The sequence below is a fragment of the Acinonyx jubatus genome, chromosome B3, assembly GCF_027475565.1.
Source record: "Acinonyx jubatus isolate Ajub_Pintada_27869175 chromosome B3, VMU_Ajub_asm_v1.0, whole genome shotgun sequence".
Lineage (NCBI taxonomy): Eukaryota > Metazoa > Chordata > Mammalia > Carnivora > Felidae > Acinonyx > Acinonyx jubatus.
The window spans coordinates 66,335,267-66,357,260 of NC_069386.1; the positions used below are offsets into that span (position 1 = coordinate 66,335,267).

Genomic DNA, 21,994 nt, shown 5'->3' on the forward strand with positions numbered 1-21,994 from the left:
AAAGTTGTTTTGTTTTGTTTTAATCAGAAAGGCAAAGAAATTATAAATTCAGAAGATCTGATAAGGGGTTATTCTCTGGATAGATGTGGAGTCCTGCTCAGGAGGTGCCTTTGAGTTCTGACTGCTAAACTCCCTGTCGAAGTCTAAAATTTAGGAAACTGGCTTGCCTTAGGTTCTCAGCATAAAAAGGAGAGTGAAGGAGAAAACTTTTCGATATCTCTCTTCATTATCCAGCTGGTTCACAGGAGCAGGAATGGCAACTAAGATTCAAGATAGATACCTTATTCAGAATTAAGAAATAGAAGCATCTGTTCCGTATGTCTCTAATTATTAACTTGATTGTGCATGCATAGGAGTCTAAGACTAGGAATGAACCTCAACACTAGGCATACTGGACAGGATTGAAAGAAGAGGCAGGCAGTAAGGAAAAGGACTACTAAATCGTGGTCTCTAAGACCTTCTAAGTTCATATAATTTGTCTGCTTGTTTGTTTGTTTGTTTTGTTTTTATTTAAATTCCAGTTAGTTAAAATATAGTGTAATATTGGTTTCAGCAGTAGAATTTAGTGATTCATCACTTACGTGTAACACCCAGAACTCAATACAAGTGCCCTCCTTAATGCCCATCACCCATTTTCCCCATCCCCCCACCCACTTCCCTCCATCAACCCTGTTTGTTCTCTATAGTTAAAGAGTCTTTTATGATGTGCCTCCCTCCCTCTTTTTTCCGCCTTCCCCTATGTTCATCTGTTTTGTTTCTTAAATTCCACATATGAGTTTGAAATTATATGGTATTTGTCTTTCTCTGACTGACTTATTTCACTTAGCAGAATACACTCTAGCTCCATCCATGTTGTTGCAAATGGCAAGAGGTCATTCTTTTTGATGGCTGAGTAATATTCCATTGTGTATAAATACATCTTTATCCATGTATCAGCCGATGGGCATTTGGGCTCTTTCCATAATTTGCCTATTGTTGATAGTGCTGCTACTTTAAACACTGGGGTCCATGTGCCCCTTTGAATCAGTACTTTTGTATCCTTTGGATAAATACCCAGTAGTGCAATTGCTGGGTTGTAGGGCTTATTTATTATCAGTGGTTCTTAACTTTAGGAGGTAGGAGTGGTTATGGATTTCTTTGAGAATCTAATGAAAGCTATGGTAAACAAACACACACACATAAAAGAAAAGAAAGTTCATGCACCCAAGATAAGGAATCACTGCACTATAAATGTTAAAAATGTAGGCAGCCAATAAGTTATTTGTGGTATGAAGTTCCAACCTTGATGTCGGAGTGTAATGGTGTCTTGGACAAATGTTTTTTGTAAATCATTTTGATTCTCTTCATTTGTTTGAATGATTTACATGCTGAAACAGAAAAATTAGAAGCACCACTATCTCAAAAGTTAATAGTATGGTAATCAAATACCATCAGAAATATTCCCAAATATGTTTAAGGCCAATATGTTTAAGGCCTCACCCTTCTTGCCTCAGTCCCATATCATGCTGTCTAGAATCTTTTTTTCTAAAACAGATTGTGCAATGATTCTGGTTAATCAAGATCTAATTTTGGGTAACAATCTCAAAATTACAGGGTGTCTGTCAAATATTTAAGAAGATAATATTTTGAAATCTCCAAGATATAGTTAAAAGAAGTCTTTTCTCCAGCGTTCTGTCACCTGGGCATTAATTCTAAGCTATTATGCTCAGAAAGCCGTAACTCTGTGACAGACATCTCTCTTATATATGTTTAGATGAACACCCATTTCCCACAAACACAAACACAGAGCACCTACAAAACTGTATTTCTTTATTCACGACCCACTGGGGCTTTCCTGTGCATCAGATTTTAAATAGGGCCAAGGGGAAAAAGCATAACCAGATCGAGACAGATAATCCAGGTCTCCAAATCAAAACAAAAGTAAAAACAAGAGTGTTTCTCAAACACTTTGAATGAATTTGCATTTCCTAGTCTTTATTTCCTCCTCTCTATCCCACTCAGGTAAGTGTATCCCCCAGCTACTCACACACGCACAGAGACTGAAAGTTCAATGGTGGTGCTTTAACATTAAACTACAAAAGACAATTTTTTTTTAATTTTTTAAATATTTATTTATTTTTGAGAGAGAGAGAGAGAGAGACAGAGTGAGAGCGAGGGAGGGGCAGAGAGAGGAGACACAGAATCAGAAGCAGGTTCCAGGCTCTGAGCTGTCAGCACGGAGCCCGACGCGGGGCTCCAGCTCACAAACCGTGAGATCATAACCTGAGCCGAAGTCAGACCCTCAACCGACTGAGCCACCCAGGCGCCCCACAAAAGACAATATTATTACAACTCTTTCCATATATCATACTACTTCAAATAAGAGGATTTAAATGATAAAATTCCAGATGTTTAAAAAAGGAAACATTTGGGCTTTTTTTCAAATGTTTCTTATCCTCTAAAAATAGCTTCCCCAAATTATTTCAATTTAGCCATTCATATGTTCTGCTTCCTTTTGTTCAACATATGACAGAAACAGGTCTAAAACTTCAGCCCCACAAATCAGGTGTTATGTGTGTGTTTAATTGTATGTATTTAAAGAAATCTTAAGTACATTTCATATTTAATATGAAAAAAAATTATGGTTTCCTTAAATCTGGCCTGGGTTTCCATAAGAGAGAATGCAAGAATCACTGAACATTCAGGATTACCTTAATTTCTCAAATGTGAATGCCATCAGAGGTGAAGGAAGACAAAGTCATTGAAGTGTTACTGGTGGAGGGGACCTTTAAAAAAGACAGGTGATTCTGTAATATAATAACTTTCAAGATGTATTTTATTTAAGATATTTCAACCTATGCCCATAAAATATAAACATTTCAAAAATCGGTACAGGTCTAATTTATCTTTGGTGAAACAAATATGATATGATTTGAAGTAATAATAGTAATGCCTCATAAAATAGCACCTTTCCCATGGAAGAATGCGTGATTCAAACAAGATTGAACTTCATGTGTGGTTACCTTTTTCATGAATGTGACCTACTCTCCTCCAGCTGAGTGTCACTTTTACACACACATTCAAACATGATAAATGTCATCTTGGCATGTGTTTCACATAAGGATGGCCAAGCCCTTGGCTAACACCATGGAAGGCCCGGAGATGCATCATCTCCCTTTGCCCTTTACCCTGGGGACACATGGACCAAGGTAGTGCAGTGTCGTATATAGCAAGAGCAGGGGACTGAGAATTGAAAGACCTAGTCCCATCTCTGCCCCTTACTGACCAGGCAAAAGTGGATGAAACCCTAAATCTCTCTGCGTTTCAATATGCTTTTCTATAAAATGGACAGTAATTACGCCTGCTTGCCTGGTGAAGTTGTTACGAGAACCAAATGAGATAATGTAAGTGAACATGCTTCAAAAACTGCACTACACGCATACATGGTAAAAGAAAATCTGGATTCAAATTTTATAGTTCTCTGGCTCTTGTTTGAATTATGAGGAGTTCCATAAATCCAGCCCTTTTTTATGGTTAGCTCTAATACTTTATAATGATGCAAAAAGGAATGGGATTGTGCACTATAATCATGCAAGAGAAGATCTGGTACTTTTTCTTTTCCATCTCAGTCAACCTCTGCTGAAGGTCATAGACAGGCCAGAGCTAAAGGTCCATTTTCCTTTTTGATCTTGGTGTGCCTTCGAATGGAAAGGGAAGAAGTAGCCAGTTGTAGAATATTCAGTTTCCTGAAATACTCTGAGGAAGAAAGAACATTTTCCTCATGTGGCTCCCTTATTCACATTTTTCTAAAATGAATAGATTTTTTTTCTATCTTCTTTGCCTCTCTGTCTCAATCAAACCTGTGAGTGTCTGATTATAATCATCAATGGTCTGTGATATTTCTGCACGATATCTCACAACAGTGTAGGGCCAATGTGTCTCCAGGGCCTCATAGGTTTGATCATGTTAAGGCTACTGTAAGTAAAAGGAACTTACTACTATAATAATCCAAATTTCATAACAGTTCAGGCAATTTGTCTTATTGGTGTTCCTTTCAGTCATAATCAAAATGTAAAAGCACAGCACTTTTTAAAAGGTATACCTTGTTTCACAGCAGGGAGGGAGGGAAAATATTCCTATTTTATATGCAACAAATACTGTGTGAGCACCTACTGGGTGCTCAAGAGTGGGCCGAGAATGATGAAATAAGAGTAATGGTAGCAATAATATCAGCCGTTGTTTGAGACCCTACTATGTGCCAGGTACAGGGCTATAAGCTCTATATAAATTATTTCATTTATGCTCCACAAAGCCCTTAAAAGTAAGTATCCTTGTCCCCATTTACCAGTTGAAAAAATGAGACTGAGCAAAGTGAAGTAGATTGTACAAGATCACCATTCAACAAATACTTATCGATTATACAAGTGAGATGTCAGTCACACCTTCCTTCCTCTGGAGAGCTAGGTAACATGGTCTTGAACCCCTCAGTTATGCACCTTTTGCAACCCCCCGCCTTCTCAAATTTTTCCACTAACCCCTCCATCTCTCTTTGTCTCTTGGATTCCAGCTATGCCTCGCCCCAACTGGAAACCTCATTCTTTCCAGGTTTTCACAAACCAAATCCCCTGCACCAAACATTCATGTCATCTGCAGACTTTTTTTGAAGGTTTTGAAGGCCCCTCTGAAGGGTTCACATTACGAACCTCATAATCTTCCACTCATTCATATTCTTTCTCTGTCTGTCTGTCTCTCTCCCCTCCTCTCTCCAGGATTGCCCAAATTTTTCTTCCTTTCACAGAGAGCTCTTCTGCTCTTCCTAATTCCTGGATCAGCCTTCAGCACAAATCCCATAATGCCACAGGTCTTCCATTTCACCAGCCGTATAGACTGCTTAGAAGGATGTTGGCACTTACATTTGAAAAATTAAGGTAATCATGGATGCTCAATGATTCTCCAATCTAGATGCCTGCTACTCACAATATGGTCCACAGACCAGCAGCATCAGCTGTACCTGGGAAGTTGTTAAAAATAAAAACTCAGAGGGGAGCCTGGGTGTCTCAGTCAGTTAAGTGTCTGACTTTGGCTCAGGTCATGATCTCATGGTTCACAAGTTTGAGCCCCACGTTTGGGCCTGTGCTGACAGTTCAGAGCCTGGAGCCTGAGTGAGTTTCTGTGTCTCCCTCTCTCTCTGCCCCTCCCCTGCTCAGGCTCTCTCTCTCTCAAAAATAAATAAACATTAAAAAAAAAAATGTTTAAATAAATAAAGACTCAGGCCACACCCCAGGACTACTGAATCAGAATCTTCAGTTTGATATAATCCCCAGGTGTTTAAAGTGCACATTAAAATTTTAAAACAGTGCTACAGACCATAGTTTTGTAAATAATCCTGTAACTTAAGCTAAAGGAATATCATAGATCCAGAAGCTAAATCATAGTATGAATTACTAGAAATCTTGGTTAGTAGGAAGTAAAATCCATTTCCATGGGTTAAAGTTGAGTAACTCAGGCTAGTTGCCTATATTTTTTCCTTCTCTTTTTCTCATTACATGCTGGTGTTTCATTTTATTTTTCTTTTGTTTTTGTGGGTTTGGGAGAGCAGGAGAGAGACAAGGCAATTAAAAAATAAACTTACAAAAGATATAGTCATTAACTCAATGTTCTGAATGCCTTCAAAGCCTTAAAAAAGAGATTATGGTTTTGGAGCCAAAAATGTGAACTAGAAAAAAACCATCTCTTTTTGTTTCCGATCCTCAATAGAACCACTAATCTTCATAATCCTCATCTTTTAATAAATCCGTTTTCTCAAGGAGCAGCTGAACCTTTGTTATTATTTTTGTTACTTTGAGTAAATACGATGATGTCCCAGGTAAAAGCCCCCCAGGACATATTCTTCACCACAAGCTTGTGTATTTAGGTAGGAATAACAGCTAAATTTGACTGCTGTTTACTGTAAGAAGATTTTTAAGGGTGTTGTATAAAATTTACAATACATACTCTGCCTTCCAGACATGTGTTAGTTTAAAACTACCATGATCCATGAGCAATGGTTATCTTAAGTTTGTAAGTGCTTATTAGGAATAACAACTGTGAAGGTGTTCTGTACTCACTAGTGTCAGATGCTGTTTGGAAACCAAATGAGATTCTTAAATGGGTTCATATAAATTTTCATTGCTTACCACTAGTTCGGATTAGCTAAGGGACTTACCTCTATTGCTCTTCTCAATCCTACCTTTTGTTTTTAACTGTTATTGAGTTGCACCACATGATAAAAAAAATATATATGTTCCTGATTTTATTCTCCAGTTATGATTCTGAATCTATCATGCCCTCTGATACTTCAGAAAGAATGATCTGATTTTAAAAGGTGTACATGAGGCACGATTGAAAATAACATTCACATTATCTCTATTTGTAAAAAAATCTTTCCAATTTCCAATTTTCTGATCCCTTTTGTAAAACACTTCATCGTATAAGATTAAAAAGTCATAAGACTCCCAGTGGACCAGATCCTCATTCTCCTCCGAGAAAGCCATCGAGAGTAGTCTGCATTAAAGAGATGTGTGGGCCATGGAGCAGAACAAGCATCTGGGCCACACATGTAGTTAACAGGGATGGATATACGTGATAAAAATATTCCTGCACTCACTGTGCTGTGGTGGCACTGAAAAGACCCTAACTCCAGCAATAATTCTTTTACACAACTCTGATGCAATGATAGCCTGTGAACAGTCAGCCCTAGTTGTGGTCTATTGCAGAATACGAACGGGACGCTTGTTGAGTACGTTCCCTGATGTTCAAGGATTTCCGCTGGTACAAAATTCTTCTGCTCCAATATGTCAGCCTAAGTTTCCTATAAAACTGAAACCTCTGCATGATATGTGGTCATTCCAAAATAGTCAATATCTAGCTATCTCATTCAGGCACCTTAAGTATAAGGTAACAAAACTGAATTAGACCTCAAATTCTCAAAGGGTTAACATGTGACCCATGTCGATTGAATGAGGGTTTATACAATATTTTCACCCTACTACTGCCCACCTTCCATCTTTCTGGATCCACCTCAGTTCTGCTGTTTCTAGTAAATCATTTCTTATTTCCCCAAGCTGGTAATTCTTCCTCTTTTGAATCTCTGAAGTATGTTGTGTTTCCTTTAGGGCACATATGATGCTGTTCTGCCTCGCCCTGTGCTTATGTTCACATGGAGGTAATAATAGTACCTACGTCACACGGTTGTTATGAAGATTATATCAGTAAATATATGTGAGACTCTTAGAACAGTGTCTCACACACATAGTACATGCTGTCAAAGTACTAGCGGCTAACATCATCATTATTTGTAAGATTTAGCAGGCCTTTCACACTTCACATTTATAAAGAAATTTGTATTTTCTTCTAGAAGTTTCGTGGTTTGGGTTTTTTTTTTTTTAATATTTGATCCATCTGGTGTTTTATTCTGATAAGCAGGGTAAAATATACAACTTTCTAATTCTCCCCATGGCCACGTCACTTATTAAGTCTTACTATCATTTATTCTTGAATTAAGTAATTAATATAATTAATAATTACATTTATTAAGCCTCTCCCATTGATTTGAGATGTCATTTTGATCGCATACTAAATTTCTGTATAGGTATTTTGAGTCTCTTTCATATGCCAGAATGACACACGTCTTAAAGCTTTAAAGTTTGTTTCACTATCTCCCCCTCACTGATCTCCTTTGGTGATTCTTGCTTATTTATTCTCCTAAGTAAACTTTAGACTTAGGTTTATAATTTGGGGGAGTGGGAAAGAACAACAAAACCTGGTGATATTTTTTAGGGGGTGAAGATGTTATTAAAATTACAAACAACTATCTGTTCTTGAACTTTCCTGAGCACACGTTTATCTTTACATTTGTTCCAAGTGTACTTTTCTGTGTAGCAGGAGTATTTCCTCACATGGGTCTCACATTTTCCTATTGAGTTTATTCCTAAATATTTTACTTTTTTGTTTTGATTTTAATAAGTCTTTTCTTCAATTATATCTTCTAACTGGGTATCTATATACATGAATACTGTTTTTCTTTTTTGGCGAAGTAATTTGTCATCAGCCACCTTCCTAAACTATCTTATTGTATATTGTAGCTTTTCAGCTGAATTTCTCAGGTTTTCCAGGCATATAATCACACCATCTGCAAATAATATAGCTCTGCATTCTCCATAAAATTTTTATGCCTACATCTTATACAATCCTATGCCTTTCTGTTATACAATTCAATTAGGTAACTTCTTACATAATATGTAATAACAATAATTTTATATGATCACTTTCTTTTATGTAATTGTGTTGCTTAATATCCCAGGTCATTGAGTATGATAGTGGGCATCTTTGTCTTGCATCCGACTTTAGGAAATATCTCCAGATTTCCCCAGTAAGTTAGATGTTAGACTTGGGCTAAGATATATTTGTCATTAAGTTAATCAAGCGTCTATTGATTTCTTTTGTATTAAGTGTTTTTTTAATGTTTATTTTTGAGAGAGAGAGAGAGAGAGCACGAGCGTGGAAGGGACAGAGACAGACAGGGAGACAGAGAATCCCAAACAGGTTCCACGCTGTCAGCACAAAGCCAAACATGGGGCTCGGGCCCACGAACCATGAGTCATGACCTGAGCTGAAGGTGGATGCTCAATGGGCTGAGCCCTGCAGGCACCCCTGTATTAAGTGTTTTTAAAAGAATAGGTGTTTAACTTTGTCAACTGTCTTTTCAGAGTCTGTGGAGAGGATCATTATTTTTCACATTAGTTTATAATATGATGAATAACACTAACATATTTTCTGATCTATATTCCTAATATTGAACCATTCTTACATTTCTGGCATAAATTTTCCATAGACATGCATGATTCTGTAACAGTTGGATTCTGTTTGCTAATATTTTATTATTTTTATAGTAATATTTATGAGTGAGCTCATTCTATAGATATTTGTTCTGCACAATCTTTGCCTAGATCCATTATTCTGTAAAGGATTAGGAAAACAATGATATTATAATTCTATAACTTATATACCAATGAATAATTCTATTTGTTATTAGATGGAGTACATCTACAAGGAGAAATTTCTCTTCATCAACTATTCGGTTATACTGAGGTCTAGCTTATACTGATAAGGCAGGTTAAATGCTCCATGTACTATTTTTGAGAGTAACAAGTTAGTTTCCCAGAATTCTCCAAAGAAAATCAATAAGATTTTGTGGCTTTCCTTCAGTATTTCTATGAATGCATGGATTTTTTATTTGATGTGTTTTAGTCATTGCCATGAGTATTCTTATTGATACTCAACTTGCCCCATATTTTGGCCACTGAAAGTCTTTTAGCTTGGCATCAGGGTCTTTGATGGTGTCCCTGCTTTCTCATGGGTCAAGGTTTCTGGTTTCATCTTGCACAACTTATTGTCTCAGGCCAGAACAGACAGGTCTTTATACTCATCCCCACTCAACCATTAGATTTTGTCCTAAAAAAAATGCAAGACCTTGGCAAGGCAATGCATTTCAGGCTGAATCTGCAGAATGGGCAGTTGGAGGCTCTAATATGACTATACTCACCACAGCTGGGTCTTCAGCCCTTCCTGGAAGTTGATCTGGGTAAAGCTTCTGTCTATTCATTGCGCATGTAAATGTGCATATTCACTCATATGAGTGAGGCCACCAGTAAGACTACATAATACCTATGTATTTATTTGTGTTACATTTATTATGTGTTAAAACAGTATTGTAAGGGTAAGCATAAGAGCCTACAAAGGGAAAGGGGGAAAAGACCAAACATATAGAAAGAAAACCAGGAAACTATAGTGTCACTGAAATCCATTTCTTTACATTTTCCCCACCATTGTGTCTCCTTTGCACCTAGAACAATGTTTGGCCCATAGAAAGAACTGAATAACTATTCAACAAATAAATGAATGGTCAACTATGTCAAATTCCATAAAAGGCCAAGCTAAATAACGGAAACATATTCATTTGCTTTGTCAAAACAACGGTGATGGTGATGGTAATCATGGTGACAGAAGGGCAAAAGCTGGAATGGGTTGAGAAGTGCAAGGTGGTCAGGCAGTAAAGACAGCCCATGCACTGGTCTTTTCTGCAAGTAACTTGAGTAAAGATGAGATACTTACTGGTGTTTAGAAAGGGAGGAAGGGCAAGGAAATTTTCTTAGTTTAGGTTTTTGGTTGGTTTTGTTTTTGTTTGTTTGCTTTCTTTTGCTTCTTAAACTGGAAGACACCTAAGGATATTTATAGGCTGATGGGAATGAGCAAGTGGAGTGGGGGAATGTTACATACTGGAGAGAAAGGGTAAGATCTTTTTTTAATTGTTGTTTAATTTATTATTTTTTTAAGTAAGCTGTACGCATGGTGTGGGGCTTGAACTCACAACCCCAAGATCAAGAGTTGCATGCTCTACCTACTGAGCCAGTGAGGCATCTGGAGATGGTAAGATTTTTTTTTATGTTTATTCAATTTTTTTTTTTGAGAAAGAGAGCAGGCCGGGGAGGGGCAGAGAGAGAGTGAGAGAGAAATCCACAGCAGGCTCTGCACTGTCAGTGCAGACCCCAACATGGGGCTTGAACTCACAAACTGTTGGATCATGACCTGAGCCAAAACCAAGAGTTGGAGGCTTAACTGACTGAGCTACCCATATGCCCCGAGATGGTAAGATTCTTGAAGCAAGACTCCTGAGAAGACAAAAGCAATTAAGATCCATAGCACAGGTGGAGAAATCCACCTGAACAGAAGGAAGGCCAAGGTTTCTATTGAGACAGGAAGAAAAAGAGGGAAACATGGTGAACTTTCAGCAAGAAGACCTTCAGTAAAGCATAAAAATGACAAATTCAGAGCTAGGTATCATAGGTAATAGTAACAGTCTTTTATGTATTCAAATACTAGCTCTGTGTTTTTTTTGAATGAGTATGAGGAACTTGTGTTTATGATATTTTATTATATTAATATATATTAATATTTTGTTGAGGCAGATTAGAATTAAAACAAAGCCCTTTCGGCTAGTATCCAAAATCTATAAAGAGCTCACCAAACTCCACACCCAAAAAACAAATAATCCAGTGAAGAAATGGGCAGAAAACATGAATAGACACTTCTCTAAAGAAGACAGCCAGATGGCCAACAGGCACATGAAAAGATGCTCAACATCGCTCCTCATCAGGGAAATACAAATCAAAACCATACTCAGATATCACCTCACGCCAGAGTGGCCAAAATGAACAAATCAGGAGACTATAGATGCTGGAGAGGATGTGGAGAAACGGGAACCCTCCTGCACTGTTGGTGGGAATGCAAACTGGTGCAGCCACTCTGGAAAACAGTGTGGGGGTTCCTCAAAAAATTAAAAATAGATCTACCCTATGACCCAGCAGTAGCACTGCTAGGAATTTACTCAAGGAATACAGGAGTACTGATGCACAGGGGCACTTGTACCCCAATGTTTATAGGAGCACTCTCAACAATAGCCAAATTGTGGAAAAAGCCTAAATGTCCATCAACTAATGAATGGTTAAAGAAATTGTGGTTTATATACACAATGGAATACTATGTGGCAATGAGAAAGAATGAAATATGGCCTTTTGTAGCAACGTGGATGGAACTGGAGAGTGTGATGCTAAGTGAAATAAGCCATACAGAGAAAGACAGATACCATATGTGTTCACTCCTATGTGGATCCTGAGAAACTTAACAGAAACCCATGGGGGGTGGGAAGGAAAAAAAAAAGAGGTTAGAGTGGGAAAGAGCCAAAGCATAAGAGACTCTTAAAAACTGAGAACAAACTGAGAGTTGATGGGGAGTGGGAGGAGAGGGGAGGGTAGGTGATGGGTATTGAAGAGGGCATCTTTTGGGATGAGCACTGGGTGTTGTATGGAAACCAACTTGACAATAAATTTCATATATTTATTAAATAAATAAATAAATAAATAAATAAATAAATAAATAAAACAAAGCCCTTTCTCTAAAACCATCACATAGGTCAGAGAGATGGCTGAACCAGGAATTAGAAGACCCAGGTTCTAGTCTCAGCAGGACAATCTATGCCTCTGGGTCCCTAGACATAATTAGCCTTTATGAATTGGACCCATTTATAAGATATTTAAGAGATATAATCAAGAACACATGTTGAATAGCTATGAAGTGGGAAGGGAGAGGAAGAAATTAAGTATGACTCCCAAGTTTCTAATTTTAAATAACTGGATAGATGGTAGAAATACTGGAGAGGAAGTAATAATAATGGATTATTAGATATATTGAGAGAGTGTATATATTCAATCTATATGTGAATTAAACACATTCTACAAAAGACATTAATATTAAGAAACTGATACACAATGTTCACTGAAAATATGGAATGTTTAGAATAAGCTATCATGAACTATAATGGGAAGCCAAACCACAGTACAGTTTAATAGCAAGTCAGATAAGTGGAAGAAAGTATAATCTTACTGTGAACTTAAAAGAAACGGCAGGAATAGATAGAGAGGATTTTTAACAATTTAAATTTTCGTATACTCTTATTTATCCCGAGATACCAGTGGCCTTGTTATTTAACTCACCCATTATTTCTTCTGAAAGAATTGCATTACAGTAAGAGTAGATAAATACAACCCTGGAGTACTATAGATCACTGAAATGTTTGTTGCTTTGAACAAAAAGAAGTATCAAATCAAGTTAGTTTCTAGATTGCTGTTCTCCTGGGTATGGGTTCATCGTTCAGAGCTGTCAAAGGGTCTTGTCACTCCCAAGCTTCTGTGACACGCAGGACTAATTGTTTGGAGCCCAAGGCAGTGCATGTCCCACTTTTAAAGGCATCAAGACAAGCATCTCCTGAATTATCTGATCACTCTAATTCTTCTATATTAATGCTACAATAATGGTGTTTTAAATTCCTTTGTTTTGTGTTTGTAATTCCCACTCACCTGCTGGGGTTTAATCAAGTTCTCGCTCTATCTACAGATGATTCCAGTTACTTTCAGACCATCTGTCTTAGGGATTTTCAGATGCATTTTTAAGCTATTCATATTTTGGGTAACTTTCAATAAGGAGCAGAAAAAGCATCTTGATCTTGGTCCAAATGTCTCAGAACTCCATAAATATGAGGTCTTTGCAGATTTCCCCTGCCTTTAGTGACCTGGCCACCTTCACAACCCTAGAGAGCTCTTCTGAATGGCTCCTTTATCACAGCTTCTGCTTCCTGGTATTCTCTGAAGTTTTATATTATTTACTCTGTCTTTCTAACTAGATTGAAGACCTGTAAGGGCACAAACTGTCTTGCACCTTTTTCTTTTTTAATGTGTATTTATTTTGCAGGGGGGAGGGGGTGGGCCCGAGAGGGAGGAAGAGACAGAGACTCCCAATCAGGTTCCCACGTGTCTGCCAGAGCCTGACTCAGGGCTTCATCCCATGAACCATGAGATCATGACCCAAGCCAAAACCAAGAGTCACATGTTTAACCAGTTGAGTCACCCAGGGGTTCCTCATACCTTTTTCTTAAACATTCCCTGTACATAACATAATACTCTGAAAATTTTTTCAAATATGATCAAATATTTACTGATACTATAATTAAGGTTAAGAGCCTCTGGAAGTAAGCTGTCTGGCTTGAAATGCCAGCTCTTCTCCCTAGGAGCTCCATGACTTTGGACAAGTACTCTAACCTCCCTGCTCCTCCATTTTCTCAACTGGTAAACAAGGATAATATTGTACCTATTCACTGTATTGTTAGAGGAAGAAACAGGTTAATATATGTCAAGAATTTAAATCAAATTCTTGCCATATAGAAAGTACCATATAAATGTTTGCTTGACAATGATGATGACATCTATTTAGCCCTTTAAAGCTTAATTTATGCAATAATGTGGCACTGCTATATGTAATATACATTAACCTGTGTTTCCTCCAAAAAAAAAAAATTAGGAGCATCTTCTACACTTTTACTTTTCTAGAGTTAGCTTCAACCGCCCCCAAGACATCTATGAGCAGACTAACATTAATGCTAGATTGGCAGGACAGTCTGATCAGTTACTTGGTGACATGTTGGATTGTAAATTAATGGTGGGCATTTACCAAATGAATACCATTTTAAACAAAGGAACCTAACCAATGTAGAGGCTTAATATACTATTAATGTGCAGACCAAAGCAGTGTTAAGACACTATGAAGACAAACACCGTAAAGTCTTTCAAGCCCACCTTCAGCAGCATGGCTAGTGGTAGTTCTGGAATATGGCAGATCAGTGTGATTATTCTAGGAAAGAGAGGGAAGGGGTTGGGAAGAGAAGAGACAGAAGATATAGAAGGCAAAGAATGGTACAAAGCACTGTATGAGATCACACTAAAGTAACCCATAAGTAAAAACAAAGTATGTTTTCTTCTCCCACTCCCCATAACATCCAAAAGAAAAGATAATGCTTAAAGATATAAATGTGAGACTGTTCAAGAAGAAAATAAGGAGAAATTAGACGTGAGAAAAGAAAATATTGGAATAGAAATGAGGCATCTATAACATCTAAGCAAATAGATAGTCTTGACCGTCTTGGGTTTTGATACCACAGTTTCTAAAACATCCCGTGGTCAAATATACTTTTTAAGAACCATAAATGGAAGATGATTGCAGTGGAAACTTTTAAAATTATTTCTCATGAATCTTCTTTGTTTTGTCTACCACAAAAGTAATATATATTCAATGAATAAAACTTTGAATGAGTACTCAGGCATGTGGGTACACGTGTGTGTTTACATGCATGCTCGTAGTTACATACAAAAACACTATAAGCCCAGTACATTCATCTAAATTTTATATACATTATGGTGTTTGCCTTTCAGTGTTTGGGGTTTTTTTAATTTGTTTTTATTTAGTTATACATCAATTAAATATTACACAAATACTGTTGCAAAGGGGATTTAAATGTTTCATTATGCTATTTACTTTTTTATCATTCCTTATTTTTAAAATGAAGGTATTTAGGTGAAGTGTTTTTGTGCCTCAAGATAGCTAAATGGATATATAGACAGAAATATCTCCAGCCATCCTTTTCATGATGCGTAGAAAAAATTATTCTTTGACTGCTGGCTAGGGTCACTACTTTAGAACTTGGAAATATTTTCATCCCTGTGAGTTCCAGTGAAGTCAATCATTGTTCATTAAGTATTCAGGCCTACATTGCAGCAAAGGGAGAAACGGCAGAAGAATTTTGACAAACTGAAGGGATCTGCCACATGCAGACAAGAACAGGGAATGTGTATTTCTGAGCAAGGGCTTTCTGAACTTCTCGGGAGGCCACCAGCTTAGAGAACATGGAAAGAGCTCCCAAAAAGTATGTTCACCTTCTAACTACTCTAATGGACCGTAGATGCCAATTGCTGGTATTCCTGATTTCAGGCCAGTGTGATTTACATATAAAGGAACTTTAGTTAAAGGACACCAGGAAAGCAAAAACTAAACTCACTGTGAATGCCAAACATACAAAACATAGCACGTCCTTGCTATGAAATCTAAAATTAGTCACCAGGAAATGCATGTGTGTGTACACAAAAGGCTGAAAGGAAATTTATTTTTTATAGGTTTTTTTTTTAAGTTTATTTATTTATTTTGAGAGAGAGAGAGAGAGAGGGAGGGACGGATGGAGGGAGAGAGAATGTGAGCAAGGGAGGGGCAGAGAGAGAAGGAGGGAGAGAAAATCCCAAGCAGGCTCCATGCTATCAGCGCAGAGCCTGATGCAGGGCTCATACTCACGAACTGTGAGATCATGACCCAAGCTGAAATCAAGAGTTGGTGGCTTGAACGTCTGAGCCACCTGAAAGGAAATTTACCAAAATGTTAAAAGAGGTTATCTCTACATAAACGTAGGTTTAGGTTTAAGATGATTTGGGTTTTCTCTGTGGTAGAGTCCCCTCCCTAAGGAATGTGGTGAGAAAAAAAAACCTCAAGATAAGGGAAGGCAACCTGGTTGTGTGTGTGAATGTGATATCCCTCATGACCCTGTCACATGAGACCACCCAATCAGACCATATGTCTGTATTACCATGTATGGGAGATAAAGAAGTCGGAAACTTATAAAAGGCTACACCTCACTGTGCTGGGGACTCAGTTTTTTGGGTACAAACCCACTGAGCCAGTGCCAGCACAAATAAAGTTGCTTCCTGGAAAGAAAGGCCTCAGTGTCACAACTCTCTGGATGTGAACCTGGGTCCTTTTACATCTTTATTATAAATTTCTGATATTGCAGAAAGAACATATTTTAAGAAAACAGAATAATAATTATTTTAATGAATACACTAGAGAAGAAAGAAGATTAAGGTAAAAATTAACCATAAGTTTAGGGTTATTTCCCTATAATTAGATCTCAACAAAAGTCTTTGCTTCACAATCCTTAAAATTCAAAGTTCTTACCAAGACAAGAAAAAAGAAAGGACAAAAATTCACTGAAGACAATATAGTTTCATTATAGAAAAACCTTTTTTCAGTGTTTTTGTTTTATTTATATTAACATTTGTCAGGTTCCAAGTAGGCTGATAACTCAATTCCTAAAGTTCTTGGTTTACCAGTATGGTTCAGTTAGCCCAGGTTAACAATTGTGAAAAATTCCTATTTATTGGCATTGCTTTGAAATAAACTGAGTTGGATTTTTCAGAGAAAGGAGACAGAAGAAGAGTCTAATTCCCAGGGTATATGAAAGAGATATCCAACCAAAAATAGCTTTGTGATAAATACTATGCATTTAGGAAGTGATAGAAAGTTAGGGTTTTTGAGGAATGGCCCCTAGAATAAAGAATAATTAAATTAATATTTTAAAATTAAAATTAAAAAATTAAAGAACTCTAAGGCAACTTCTTTTTTCTTAATATTTTATTTATTTTTGAGAATGCAAGCAGGGGAGGGGCAGAGAAAGTGCAACATAGGATCTTAGCTGGCTCTGCACTGACAGCAGGGAGCCCGGCCTGGGGCTTGAACTCACAGACCAGTGTGAGATGATGACCTGAGCCAAAGTTGGATGCTCAACAGACTGAGCCACCCAGATGCCCCTCGAAGGCAACTTCTAACCTGAAACATCATTAGGAAGTTAACAGCTTTATAAACTTATCATTAATAAAATAAATTTCAGTCCCACCCAGATGCCCCTCGAAGGCAACTTCTAACCTGAAACATCATTAGGAAGTTAACAGCTTTATAAACTTATCATTAATAAAATAAATTTCAGTCTTTCTGAATAGTTTACACTTTTTTTTTCAACGTTTTTTATTTATTTTTGGGACAGAGAGAGACAGAGCATGAACGGGGGAGGGGCAGAGAGAGAGGGAGACACAGAATCGGAAACAGGCTCCAGGCTCCGAGCCATCAGCCCAGAGCCTGACGCGGGGCTCGAACTCACGGACCGCGAGATCGTGACCTGGCTGAAGTCGGGCGCTTAACTGACTGCGCCACCCAGGCTCCCCTGAATAGTTTACACTTTTGAATAGAATCATATATGCTGTTTACAGTACATAATTTCCAACTAAATTAAGTCTTAGAATTATCTGTGTTGGGGGGCTTTTCTTTTTCATGTTGTTTTTTTTATTATTGTTGCCTTTTGTTTAGCTGTTTGGTCCAGTTTATATCAAATTTAAGTTACATTATTTCTTCAGTGGTTCTCACAATGTGCCTTCTTCAGGAAAGAATGAGGGTAAGACTTAATCACCTTCTCTTAGCATTCCTGTGATGAGATGTATATTTAGACCAGGTATATTTTAAGTCTTAGTTCATTTAAAATTGAATGCAGATAGGTCTAGCAGGCCGTGAATCAACCCTGGGTGCCTTCATTTTGAATTTTCATTTTATACGCCCTATGAAATGTCACAGTAAGAAAAACAGCCCAAGGCTCATACCAACAAAGGGAGGAGAGTTAGGCTAGAAGACCCAACTTGGAGGTCTCATGCCAGGGGGCAGCTGAAATCCCTGAAGGCAATAAAAGAGACAGTAAACAGGCCTATCTGTTGTTTGTTCCCCTTAATCTCAGAAAGTAGAATTTCTTCTACTCCTTGAGGGATTTAAAAATCCTATTTTTATAGAATTTTATATAGATTGATACTCTAAAGAGTATAAATTATGGCCCGGATTAAACTGATACTCTTCTAATCCTTACAAGGACCACATTTTCTTTGAGAAACCAAGAAAAAGTTAATGATTATAAAGTTGCTATGAAATGCTGACTAGAAAAGTCCACCCTGAGGTCTCTGAAGTGTTTGCTTCATGAATTTACCCAACATCGCTTTCATGTGTTCTTAGTCCTCTTTGATTTTATGCCATGAATCCAATTCCCACATCAATAAGAGATTGCCAGTCCTGGGGTCTCCTAATAAAGACAGGTTGTGTACACACATAACACATACCCTGAAGCAGGACCCTTCTGTCCAGGCCTCCCCTGAGGAGGAATGGCCAGCGGGAAGGTGGACACATCCAACTACACCATATCATCTGACCCGGTTTCCCTCCTCCCTTCAGACTTCAGGCATCTCTGCCTGGGCCCCAGTCTGTTTAAACTCACACTAGCCCTTCAACAAAACCATCATATCTTTATAACACTCTTTAAAATGTAAAGTTTTCAAGGATTTTTTTTTCTTAGAGTAGTACATATATTGAAATAGCTGTATAGCTTCACCCAGTAATAAATAACTCCTTGGAAAAAAAGAAATGCTCAAGATGGATATTCTGCAAAACTCCAGAATTATTGCGAAATCACATTTTTATCTACCATTTTTAGAGCCCATTTGATTTATCCCAGCTTGGCATATTAGAATAGACATGGGGATACAAACAGCCTGATAGTTAAAATTTTGTCTGCATATGAATCTCCTCTGGCTTCCTTCTCTGCCAGGAAAATTTTTCCTGTTGTCAGTCAACTGATCCCAATATCTTCTTGGAACAGAGCAAACATTTTAAAGTGCAAAGCAAAAGTCCTCCCCCAGCCCTGGAGAGAAAACTTTTTTTTCCCCCTTGAGCTGTTGATGTCTTTAAGAGAAATGGCTTTAGTTGGTTCAGTCAGATGATAGAGGACACATTTAAATCCATATAAAGGGAAATGTTTGAACACCAGTACCATTGATTTCAGAAGGTTTATTTGGGTAACATTTGTTTAAGAACATAATCTGAGTTATAAATTGCCTAGTGGGTAAATCCCTCTTAAGCAACAGCAGAGGAGTAGTTTTGTTATTTTGAACTTCGTATCTTTGCTTTGAAAAAAGTCCTATATAATTATGCATTTTGAAGTATTTTATCAACTTAGAAAGGAACTCAGGCCTCTCGATCATGGACTGCATTGCTGTAATTAACTATTTCCAATTCTTTTTAGAGTTTTGGTCAAATTAGTTACTCTGAATCTAAAGAAGAAAATGAAGACACAACTTTGTCTTAAACCCTAGTAAAGGGTTTTGTTTTAAGGCAGGCAAAGCAAGTCTTCTTATGATAGCCTATGGTAATTGATCTAGAGTTTTTGAGCTTATTTCTGCTAGTAACTCAACACACATTACTTGAACTGTTGGCTAAACATAAATTGATAGAAAATAGTCACCAGGGAGATTAGAAACACAGTAGTGATAGTCACTGAAAAGAGATTTGAACCAAAAAAGCAAATAAACCCCCAAACTACAACAAAGTGTCTATAGAGCTCTTCATTGATCTCGTATTTTAGAAAATGAAGTGTGTGTTAGGGATGATTCATGGGCTGAATAAGAAAGTTGTTGGGGGCTGGTTTAAGGTGGAGAAAGAAACACAGGAAACAGCAAGCAATACTGGTAGAAAGAGTAACGTTTTTTTTATTTTAAATTTTTTTTACATTTATTTATTTTTGATAGAGAGAAACAGAGCACAAGTGGGGGAGGGGCAGAGAGAGAAGGAGACACAGAATCCGAAGCAGGCTCCCGGCTCTGAGCTGTCAGCACAGAGCCCAACGCGGGGCTCGAACTCACAAACCATAAGAGCATGACCTGAGATGAAGTCAGAGGCTTAACCAGCTGAGCCACCCAGGTGCCCCATTGAGCTTTTAAAGTTTTCATTATCAAGTTTGACTAATAAAACTTAAATTTTGGCTCAATTTAAATAAAGCAAGTGATAGGTGGCCAAAATGAGACTATCAAATTATGTCAGAATTAATCAAGGTATTGTCTTATTTGAAAGCTGTTTGGGCAATAATAGGTATATTAATGAAACGTTCTCCCGAGGAATGGAGCCAATAGGAGATATAGCTAGCTAGCCATCCATCCATCTATCTACAGATAGAGAGGTTTTAAGAAACTGACTTACACAATTGTGGGGGCTAGAAAGTCAAATCCAAAGGGGAGGCCAGCAGGCTAGAAACTCAAGTAAGAGTTGATGTTGTGGTCTTGAGTCCCATATCTGCAATGTAGGCCAACAGGTGGGAAACTCAGGCAATGTTTCCATGTTGCAGTATTGAGACAGACTTGCTTTTTCGTCAGGAAACCTTAGACTTTGCTCTTAAAGCTTTTAATTAATGACATGAGGCCTACCCACATTATGGAGGGTACTCTGCTTTATTCAAAGTCTACTGATTGTAAATGTTGATCACATCCAAAAATTACTTTTATAACAGCATCTAGACTGGTGTTTGACTAAGTAATTTAGGCACTACAACCTAACCAAGTTTACACATCACAGTAGCTTTAGCGACTACCCTTAACTTTTATACATTTTAGTTTCTCATAGTGTCTAAAGTATGATATGATATGTTAAATATTAAGGAAAATGTTAAATAGTATATGTGTTTTTCAGATTTTGGAGTGTCATGTACCTCTGGGTGTGTGTGTGTGTGTGTGTGTGTGTGTGTGTGTGTGTGTGTGAAAGTTTGTGCCATATGCTCAGTATTTCTGGTGTGTGTTTCTAACTTACACGTGCAAGACAAGTGTATGCTGCCACAGCATTTCTAATGCAACCTTCCAAAAGAATATAATCTGTACATCTCAAACACTACAGTTGAACATACCTCTAATGATAACACGTAAAGAATCCCACTGCAGACTATGGATAATACGTCCAGTATCCTTGAAGGGGAAGGACTTAAACATAAGAAATAAATGACCCATTAGGATATATGACTCCAGTAGCCTAGGCATTGATCTTTTGTCCTTCATTTTAATACTAACAAGATAAAATAATCTATTAGAAATTTCATTCGGGCCATTTGCATCTATTGTTAAAAGTGACTGCTTATAATCTTTAAATGCTTTGGTTTGGGTTCATTTTATTTTTGGTTTTTGCTCATGTTTGTGTTTGCAGAGTGTGTCATTCAGCTGGTTGAGTGATTGGTTGATTTTTGAACTCAAATACTGTATTTATCAAGACTACGAAAAAGAGTACCTAAGAATATAAATGGGAATTTAGAGAACGGTTTTGAAGAAAATGACAATAGATTTTAGCTGATTTTGTTGAAAGTCTTAATATCTTGATAAGGATAAAAAATGTCACTGGCCTCTATAAAATAATGCATTTTTCCTCTTCAATATTCACCTTTGTATGGAAATTGGATAATAAGTACCATCGTTCTTGTAGGTGAAATCTGAAATGGGTCTCACAAGGCTAACGTCAAGGTATCAATAAGCCTCCATGCCTTTGGAAGGCTCTGGATGAGAATCTGATCCCTCATCCTTTCCAGCTTCCAGAGACCACCCCACCCACATGCTCGGCTCAGGGCCCCTCCCTCCATCTCAGCCCAGCTATAACCTCAGGCCCAGACCTTCCCACGTGGGCATCTATCTGGGTCTCTCTCCTCTGCCTCCCTCTTGCACTCTCTTGCACCTATGAGAGCTACCAAATAATAAATGTTTTCTGTTTTAAGCCACAAAGTTTGTGGTAATTTTTTATAGCAGCTATAAAGAAATTTCTGAAAAAGAAAAAAAAAGAGACTGTTGTTACAGTATGAAGAGGATAAAATCATCCTTAAGGATGAATCGAGAAATTTCTTTGTATTTTCAAGTAAAACAAGTATTTGCCA

At 37.5% G+C, this 21,994-nt stretch overlaps 1 protein-coding gene across 10 annotated transcripts in view; it reads left to right on the forward strand.

Moving 5' to 3' along the window:
• The window catches only part of DPH6 (diphthamine biosynthesis 6), a 433,974-nt gene that overhangs the window by 348,621 nt on the left and 63,359 nt on the right, over positions 1-21,994 (forward strand). For 8 of the 10 annotated variants that reach the window (XR_008299245.1, XR_008299248.1, XR_008299243.1 and 5 more), the window contains one exon: positions 10,354-10,446. The gene's annotated coding sequence lies outside the window, so the exon portion shown is untranslated. The remainder of the gene's footprint in view (positions 1-10,353; positions 10,447-21,994) is intronic. The other 2 variants (XR_008299247.1, XR_008299251.1) reach the window with 1 other exon arrangement.